This window comes from Myotis davidii, unplaced genomic scaffold, assembly GCF_000327345.1.
Source record: "Myotis davidii unplaced genomic scaffold, ASM32734v1 scaffold449, whole genome shotgun sequence".
NCBI classification, from domain to species: domain Eukaryota; kingdom Metazoa; phylum Chordata; class Mammalia; order Chiroptera; family Vespertilionidae; genus Myotis; species Myotis davidii.
In genome coordinates this window covers 1,520,193-1,530,473 of record NW_006383007.1, presented here as the reverse complement: position 1 = coordinate 1,530,473, position 10,281 = coordinate 1,520,193, and the positions used below count along the sequence as shown (strand labels likewise).

The following is a 10,281-nucleotide window of genomic DNA, read 5'->3' as shown; positions in this document are numbered from 1 at the left end:
GATATATATTTTTAATATTATCTATAGATATAGTATTTCCAAAGGTAGCTTCAATAATATATCCATTACAAATCATTTCACAGGGGATTTCAATAATATCCATTCCTAAATGAAAACTGCTATCCAGTTTGCCGTCTCCAAGTTTTACTAGCCATTCACTATAAGCAGAATCCTCTGATCTCATATTTGCTTTAAGGGACAACTTTCTGAAACATCCCCAAACATTACAGTATTTTAAAATCGTTTGTCCTATGGCCGATTGCATAGCATGTGGCACAATACTGAGACATTGTCGAAAATCCCCTCTGAGAAGGAGAACTTTCCCACCAAATGCAACATTCAAATTCATAATTTCTCTTAGTAATCTGCCTCTGTGCGCTCCAGGCACACCGGGGGGCTGGTTCCTCCTTAAGGCCTCGCTTTCCCCGGAAATAGCTCGGGGAAGGTGCCTCAGGGCTGGTGGGACTGATGGAAGTGGGGGGGTGGCACGGAGGTGGTACCTACGCTTCTGATCACTTGCAAACTCCTGCAGGCCATCAGGAGTGCTGGCAGCCGTTGCTGCGGCGACCCAGGACTCACTGCCTCTGGGGGCTCCAGATGCTCTGAGGGCGGGTTCCTCCCTCAGGCCTCGCCAGAAAGAGCTTGGGTAGGGTGCCTCAGGGCCGGCCGATGGGACTGATGGAAGTGGGGGACTGGAATGGAGGTAGGGCCTGCACTTCTGATCACTTGCACACTGTGTTTTATACCACAGCATATGGCAGCAGCTGTGAAGGTCACCATGGCAACCCAGCGCCGACTGCAGGGCTGACTTCCAGTTGGTTGGGCCTCTGGTTGTTATGGTCATTACAGACCTAGGGTTTTTATATATATTAGGATAATAAAAGCATAATATGTGTATTGACCGAATGACTGAATAGCAGAACAACCATCCGGATGACCTTCTCGATGACCTTCCAGGTGACCACGCTATGACAAGCACTGGCGCCAGGTCAGCCAAGGCAGGTGCAATGCGATTGGTTGGGGGTCAGGGGATCTGCCATCACCCTGCCATCACCCCACAGAGGGAGGCCCAGGCCACCCTCTGCCCAGCCATCAATCGCAGAGCCCCGGCCGAGTGGGCAGGGCCCCACTCTGCACTGGGATCCATCGCGGAGCCCTGGCTGGGTGGTCAGGGCCTCCCTGTGGGCAGAAATCAATCGTGGAGCCCCGGCTGGGTGGTCAGGGCCTCCCTGTGGGCAGCGATCAATTGTGGAGCCCCGGCTGGGTGGGCAGGGCCTCCCTGTGGGTGGCAATCAATTATGGAGCCCTGTGATCGATCACCTCAAAGAGGGAGGCTCAGGCTACCTGACCGGGGGTGCTGCAGCAGGTGGGCAGGACCTCCCTCTGCGGGACGATTGATCTGGGGGTCCTGCTATCGACTGCCCCACAGAGGGAGGCCCAGGCTAGCCAAGCAATCACACCCCACACTTGTCACCTGCAGAGGGAGGTGACTGGTGGTAGGGGAGTGGGGGGCAGCCCCACACAGATGGCAAGCAGTGGCAGTGGTGGGGGTGGGGGCAGGGCCAGCTGCCGGCAGCCAGGGGAAGGGAAGCCCCGATAGGCCCAGATCGCCCAGCCAGGCCTAGGGACCCTACCCGAGGGGTCCTGGATTGCGAAAGGGCACAGGCCGGGATGAAGGACACCACCCCTCCCCTCGCCTCCCACTACCATGCATGGATTTCGTGCACCGGGCCTCTAGTATATATAGATTTTTATGCAGAACAGTGTTGGCCTTGTCCATAAATATTAGTTTCCCATCTTGGAATATATATATGTTTTCCCTCAGCTTGTTTGGTTTATAGCTAAGGACAAAATGAGAGATCAAGTATAGATGGGTAAGAAAAGTAGAAAGGAATATATTTGGCAATGCTAGATCACACAGACATTAGAGTCCCACACATGTCTTCTGATGGGAAAACCAAACAGCCGCATTCTCCACTAGCATGCTTTTCCTCCCAGCTGGAGCACTTAGGAACCTCGAGTACTGGGTAACCGACATTGAAATGCAACTTGGAGGCACTTCCTTCCGAGAAAGGAGGCCCCTTCTTTCTCTGAAGTTCCCCCTGCAGACAGCGGAGTGGAGGCTCGGAGAGGTGCAGTGTGGGACAGAGAAAGGGAAAAAACTCTTTCTTCACACTCGTGCTGCTCTGAATGCGGACCATCTGTGCCCCCAGCTGGAGCGCCGGCAATGGTCTGGCACTTGAACCACACCATATTTACAGATCTAAACACAAATGGCTACTGCCTGATTGTTTCATGATTCATTAGTCAGACAAGCTCTCCTCTCCCGCCAGCACAGCTGTTACAGAGTAAACCTTTGTCACTTAATAGGCCTGATTATTACTTTCCATCAAAGGTATTGATCTGTGTCACCTCTACTTAAGGGAATGGGGGAGAAGAAAAAGGGGGAATAAAACATACCAGGAAAACATGAACATGAAGGAGGAGGAAGAGGGCCACAGAGGGACATTCGCCAGGATCGGGGACATCGGCTTCCTGGCATTGCCCTGAACGTCTGGTGTCGGGTCTCTGGCCGTGGTGACTGACTTTCTCAGGATGAGAAGCCATATCTCACCTGGTGTTCCACCCTGAGCCCCTGACCACGCATCACACACCCTGACCACACAGATCATTGTTCAGCAACGGCACAGGGTGAAGTGAACCAAAAATCTGTATCAATGAACAAACCAAGCCCGTCTGCAGCTCAAGTACAGGCTCTGGAGGGAATTTTTTATAGCTCCTTTAATTATCTCCTTTTGTGTAACAAATAAAGTGAAGCTATAACCCTGGGCTGTTCCCTGTGACGTTCAGCACTGACCCGGGTTGAGAGGTGCTCCTGTTAGCTACCAGGCGGGCACAGGCAGAGACTGGCTGGGAGTGCGGAATGCCAGCTCAGTACTCTGCTCTCACTCCCTCTTTTTTTTTTTTTTTTTTAATCTCTTTCTTTACTTTCTTTCTTGAAAAACTCAAAGGAACAAAACGTGAGAGTATTTCCTGGGAGGGGGAAGACAAAAATAAGCTATCAGAAATTATAGCAATTTAATAAAAACCATCATCACCACCATAACAATTATTTGGGAAACACAGAATTTTAGAAAGGAAGACCAGAGATCATCTAATCTCCTAGTTTGACTATAGCAAAGGAAGCACAGAGAGGTTAAGAATTTTTCTCCTATCACACAGCTTTAAAAAAAAAAAAAGTCCTCTGCTAACCAACTCAGAGTTCTTTCCATTCTACCAACCAGCCCTCCAATTACCAAAATCTCAACTCAAACAGGGGTGGTTTAAACTCATATTGTAGCTCCCTCAGCCTTATAGAAGGTCACAAAAGTGTGAGAACTTAGCTCCAAGTTTGTGGAATTAGCCTCAGTATAGTCACACTTTTGAAGCTATCTATATCACAAACGACAGCATTTTCCTTTATATAGTACACACGTGTGTATGCATGGATATCACACGCAAGTAGCCCAATGCATGCTTGTATGCATGGAAAATGGGGCTTGGCTCTTACAGCCACTTCACAGAGGGCTCCAGCTCTCTGAGATTCCAGCAGAGGCTGGTTCCCTCTTTCCTTTGTCTCCATAACACTCACAGCCATTGTTACCCAAATCCAGTATATTAATGAGACTTTTATTGCTCCTTTTCCCCAGACCTCACACTCCAATTGTAAGCACATTGTCATTCTGGTTCACAGAGGTCAACAGCCTTGCTAGTACATCACTGTGTGTGTTATGGTGCTCACCAGAGGTGATAGATTGACAAGCCCAGACTTTGGGACCCTCCATTTATGTGACCGTCCATAGCAGCAAGAGACAAGGCTCACCCTGCCGACTTGGTCCATTCAGAATTAAAGGGGACGGTCAGAACTCAGTTTGCTTAAGTTTCTATTTCCAAAGATATTGTTAATGAGGATAGCATTGAAAATTATCTGAATGAGATGTGGCCCTGAGGAGCTGAACAAGCCCATTTCATATGTATTTTATTCCCAGTAGGCCCTTGGCCAAGGGTAGGATGCTAATGACTTGAGATCACTTCTGACTCAGCCCAGATTTTAATCAGCAAACTGGCAATGGAAGCCCCCTGTCCCATTTCCATGTCTATAGTTCTCCAGGTGGTTTAATTGTTCCACTTGATATCCATGTCCAGGGCCTTCAAGTCTCCCCTTCTTCTTCCCCAGATCCCAAATGGCATCAGGAATTTTACTCTGGAGCAGAATGTTAATGAAGCATTCAGGGTACGTTTTGTTACCCATAAAAAAAAAATTTTTTTTTTAGCAGAAATCACATCCTTAATTCTTTCATCAAAAACAGAATTCAGATTTGGAAGCAAATGAAATCTTATTGATAGCCAACTTTCAGCTTCCGAGCTTTCCAAACCAGGGTTTCTTTTCCTAAGTTATGTCTGTCCGTTGACAGGACCAATATGATTCTACGTGGGCACAGTTTGGCAAACAGGAACTCCGCATAATACAGTGCACTTGAAATTCATATAAAAAGAAAGCTGTCAGCAAGTGGAAACTGACTAAAATAAAGGGCATTTGTTCTTGACAGGGAAGGAAAATCAGCTTATGGCCATAAAAAGGGAACTGATTGGCAAAAACCCATGTGAAAATGCCAAAGTCTTAAAAATACAACTTTAATGTTGGCTCTGTTTATACTCCACTTGATAATTTGATTTTGAATCTAAATATGCATTTCTCCCAGCATATCAACAAAAATCAACCTTACCTAGAAATCTACATACAGTGTCAAAACAGCATTTGGAAATATCCTTTATAAAAACGATCCTTAATTTTTTTTTAAAAGAAACATATAACAGATGTTTGTTATGCCTTAGGAAGTTCAGTGAGGCCAGAAGTATAGGCATAGTATCTCCATTTTACAGACCAGACACTGAGGAGTTATGAGGTGAAGGATAGAGAAATATCATCAAACAATGTTTATAAAGCTCCAGCTACTCTCTGGAGTGTAAAAAAAAAAAAAAAAGGTATTAGTGATAACTCCAGGAAGACCTGCACGATGGTACAAAAAGAAAAGAACTGCATTAGGCCAAGTTCTTCCAAGGCTCTGTCCTAGAGAAAGGCCCCTGGCTGGCATCCAGAGATACTCACGTGCTTGGAAAGCCATGCAGAATGGATCTCGAATCTGAGTACATTCTACCCAGAATAAAACAAAACATTTTTTGTGTAGTCACTTAAAACAGTGTGTCTTTAAAAATAGGCATCACACTTGTTCTTATATAGCTGCATTATTTAGCTAAATATACATGAAACAACTGACACTAAAATCCAAAAGATACATACAGCAGATTGCAGTGAAAACCTACGGTTGTATTTAGTTACCTACATATTTTAATTTGGTTTTGCAACCAAAGCCAACAGTATTCAGGGTTGGATAATTGTGCTTTCTCGTTCCTAAAAAATGTCAACACCAAAGTATGTTCTGGAAAATGCTTTCTCTTTAAATATTTCTTCTTTATTTTTTCCTATATATTTCTTTATACGGAGAAGGTTCACAGAAATTTTTTAATGTGCTGTATTTATAGTTCTCATTTCTAAGTTTAAAACACATCATAGTGCATCTTAAAATGTCTCTAGCCAATGTGGTATAAATCTGGGTTATAAAACAATAAATAAATAATAGCCAACATTTAGGACCCACTAGGTGACAGTCACACACATATTCCCTCATTTAATCATCAGACTGTCACAGAAATTAACTAAGTTCCATTATTATCCAAATCTTAGAGATGAGTAATCCGAATCACAGAGAGGTTAAAGAGCCTGCCCTGCAGCACACAGCCCTCAGGGGCAGAGCTGGAATTCAACACCAGGCTGGCTCCAAAGTCCACGCTCTTGAATTAAAATTTACCAATAAAGATAAGAGGGAGAGAGGCAGAAGGAAGGAGAGAGGAAGAGAGGGAATGAAAGCTTTAAAAAACTGAGCCCCCCGCCCCCCGAAAGGGGGAGCTAAGTTTGCCTTTATAATGCAATGGGAAAATTTAAAGAAATGCTTTTGAGGAATTGAAGTCCTTTTGACAACTGGAACAGGTTTTTGTGTTGTTCTTGTTTTTTGGAAGGAAGGAGGAGAGAGGGGGTTTGATGCCAAATGAACTTCACTCTGACCTTGGTGGAGGAGACATGACTGCAGATTCAGTCCATCTGTGCCAGCTCTCAAGGCCTCCCTTCCCAGGGATGTACCCATCTGCCCCAGCATCCCGAACCTTTCAAACACTGCTCCTCCCTGCTTAGACTTAAGAAGATGTCAGGGGATAAGACACCTGAAACCTAAAATACAGGTGTAGTGATGCATGGTCATTTGGCAAGGGTGAGTGTGCTCAGCTCTGTGCCAAGTAATGGAGCCTGCCTCTTGCCAGCAGCCCAGACACTCAGCAAACAGACGACATGGCAGAAGCAGGGGCACAGAAGCAGAATGGATCTGTCCAGCAGAGGAGAAACCATCCAGACATCCATGGGAATAATACAGAAGATAGGGAGAAGAGACGACCACTGATGGTGGCACAGGATGGTTGTAACTCAACAGTGATGTGGACCATGTTATCTGGGAACAGAAATATCACATAATGAGACGTAACTCAGTGGAGACTCAGAGGTGTAGCCCACAAAAATAAGCAGAGATGCATCATTATTTTCTGGACTTAGGCAGAGCTGACATGAAGGCCATCAGCAACCTCAGCATCGATGCCTGAGAGTTTCGTGGTTTGAAGGAGCTGAGGGTTTGTTCTGTTTTCTTTTCTTTCTTTTATTTTTCTTCTTTGTTATATTGGGCTCCTTTGGGTAACTCCTCTGGTGTGTAGAGAGTAGAAACAGAGCCCTGGCTGGTTTTGCTCAGTGGATAGAGCATCAACCTGTGGACTGAAGGGTCCTGGATTCAATTCCAGTTAAGGGTACATGCCTGAGGACTCCATCCTCAGTGGGGGGCGTACAGGAGGCAGCTGGTCAATAATTCTCTCTCATCATTGATGTTTCTATCTCTCTCTCTTCCTTCTTCTCTGAAATCTATATATATATTTAAAGATTAAAAAAAGGAAAGAAAAGAAACAGACTCATTGGGATGTATGGCCCTATTTGGTACCTTTTACACCTACCTTGGTGCATCTGTTTTCAAATAAAGTTTGTAAAATAAAGCTTCCCAATAAATTATGACCTTGAACTTCTAGATAGAGTTATGTTGTTTTTCATTGTGATAAGTGGGTCAAAATGTTGAATATAGTACTAATAATTAATCTAGTCAGCATTTAGAGAAGGTTTACTTTGTGGCTTTCAGCCATGACCTAAGTGCATATATATTAATCTTCTCAACAACCTGAGGGAAGTGCTGCTGCCCCCACTTTACAGAATGACTTGAAGAGGTTGCAAGACCAGGAAGAGGCAGAGCCAGGACTCCACCCCAGGTGTGTATGGTTCCAAAGCCAACGCTCATAAAAGATGTGGCCTTAAGAAGTGCCATCAGGAATCTTTAAACACGAACACTTCGACCAGCAGTCCTGAGGCCTGCCCTCAGCACATCCACGACGAGACGGACACACCGGCCAGCGTGGAACAATCGGAAGTAGAGGACAGTGTGACAACAGAAATAGTACAGGAGCACTGGATGGATCTGAGAAGAGTTAGGTTTGGGGCCTGACTCTGCTTCCACTTCTCCGTTCCACTGGGCATGTTTGAAGTCCTCTTGGTCTCAGCTCCTGAATCTCTACAAAATAGTCATTCGGAGCCCTGCCCTATCAGCCCCCCTATTGGATAACCTCTTTCTATGATATACTCTTACATTGTAACTTTGGTTTACACAGCGTTGGCCACTGACATGGAGGTCGGTGTCTTCCCTTTATCGCGCCCTACCGTCACACAGCAGCAACGTACAGTAGGTGCTGCCATAGCAACATTCTCTAAATGCTAACAATTGTGCAAGATGAGCCTGAGCAAAATGACCGTGAATGCATGAAAGCCCAGATCAATGATGAGAGAGAATTATTGATCAGCTGCCTCCTGCACGCCCCCCATTGAGGATGGAGCCCACAACCCAGGCATGTACCCTTGACTGGAATCGAATCCAGGGGCAGAGACAGAAAAGGAATCGGTGATTCCAGCAGTGCTCTGTGTCACTTACAAAGGGCAGAAAGGGATGGAAATGCCCTTATTTTCTTCATGCCTGTTGTTGAGATTGGCATGTGGTGCATGAAGGAAAACCAAATCCTACCGGCCTCTGGCTGCATCACTACACAGCATGTGAATATTGCATATATCTTGAAGGTATTCAAAAATGCTTTCAACCTAACAAAATTCCACTTTTGCCTCCAGTTTCAAAATGATGCTGCCTTTCTTCCCAGAAAGCTACAAAGTCAGAATTCTTACTAGGTCTTGTGGCTCCATATCTTTTTTTTTTAAGATGAAAAGGGAGAAGTGCCTAACATCTAAAACTAATTTTTAAGTGTTTTATTTTTGTGGCTCCATGTCCTTTGAAATTTATCCACTGAGCCAAACCGGTTTCGGCCATATCTTTTTTTTTAAGATGAAAAGAGAGAAGTGACTAACATCTAAAACTAATTTTTAAATGTTTAATTTTTGTGGCTCCATGTCGTTTGAAATTACATTTAAAATTGGTTTCAAAATCTGCTTTTAGTTCCAGATTCATACCAATGTAATTTGAATTTTCAAGGATGCAACGCTTGGAATTAGATACTACTGAGAATTTGATAAAGCCATAGCTCTTCTCCCCCAGTAAAGGCCACACACACACACACACACACACACACACACACACACACTCATACACACATATACACACACATAGCCCTGACTGTACAGGAGGTTGTAGATCCTCTGAAGCCCATCCATGGGCCCTTCAAAGTTTATAGACCCCACGATAAGGACGCACAGAGCTCAATATCATGCTTGGTCAAGGGTGAAGTGGGGACTGAACTCCATCCTCTGTACCATTCACTAAGCCTGCGGTTCTCAACCTGTGGGTCGCGACCCCTTTGGGGGGTCAAACGACCCTTTCACAGGGGTCGCCTAAGACCATCGGAAAACACATATATAATTACATATTGTTTTTGTGATTAATCACTATGCTTTAATTATGTTCAATTTGTAACAATGAAATTGGGGGTCACCACAACATGAGGAACAGTATTAAAGGGTCGCGGCATTAGGAAGGTTGAGAACCACTGCACCAAGCCATGCTGGATCCACCCGGAGGGAGCATTGTTTTCTAATTTGTGCAAAGGTACCTCATAGTCAGAATGGTACTTGGACAGATCACACCAGATGTCAAGCTAAGTCCACTCTGTATGTCTCCCAACCTCATGTTCAGGGACAGTCACAGTGGGACCTTGAAATCGGCCTGGTGAGCGTATTGACACCAAGGAAATTAGCAAACACTACAAGAATGGCAGTCCTCAAAAGGAGAGCCAGTTGTTGAACATTGCCATTGCAATCGTCACACATGGGCTCGTGAAGACCCTGAGGACCTCTGTCCTGTATTGTGATATATTTGAAATAAAAAATCAGAAGGCAGTTTTAAGACCTACATCCCAATTCGTTTCAGCCTGCCCTAACTGCTGTTAGGCCAAAGGCATGAGGGCCCAACTTGTTTTGAGCACAGAATTAACAACTACAGATGCTAGAGAAGGTATTTGGAGAGGGAGGGCTGCTAGAAAAATTGGTTCCCATTGGATCCCAGATGGGCCTAAAGATAACATCCCAAGCTAAAACCCTATGTTTCAAAACATCTGCATCCCTGATAGAGGTAACTGCCATGAGAACCATTAAGAAAATGAATAAATGACAGTTGCATATAATTTGTAAGATAGGAATTAGAAGGAAGAACTCTGGGAGAAAGGAAACGTAACGTCCCCACACTCCTTGAGATGCTGAGGAGGGAGAAGGCCGTGCCTGTAGCGGGCATGACTCCTTGGGGACGGACCTCAGGTTCCTTCTGCAGGCTTTTTGAAGAGCTGCTCTTTACAACTGAACTCTGTCTTGAGCTGAGACAGCCTTCCTCTGAGGAAGGGGAAAAAAAGGAAGTCACATCAAATCACTGATTCCAGTTTTGAATTACAGAGGGCTATTGATTTTTCATTAAGGTCCCTGTGCTGCTCTCAAGAGGAGGGAGAGAGAGGAGAACATAATTCATTGATCAGAGCGCAGGGCCATGTTCCTTTATTGGCTTCCTGCCATGTCCCATTATTCCCGATTCTAAATGTATATTGAAGTCAGTTTAT

At 45.0% G+C, this 10,281-nt stretch overlaps 1 long non-coding RNA gene across 1 annotated transcript in view; it reads right to left on the bottom strand.

The window, feature by feature from the left end:
* LOC107181566 overlaps positions 1-10,059 on the bottom strand; it is a 19,580-nt gene extending 9,521 nt beyond the window's left edge. The window contains exon 1 of the long non-coding RNA XR_001512229.1: positions 9,984-10,059. This is a non-coding gene — a long non-coding RNA (uncharacterized LOC107181566). The remainder of the gene's footprint in view (positions 1-9,983) is intronic.
* Positions 10,060-10,281: the final 222 nt, after the last annotated feature.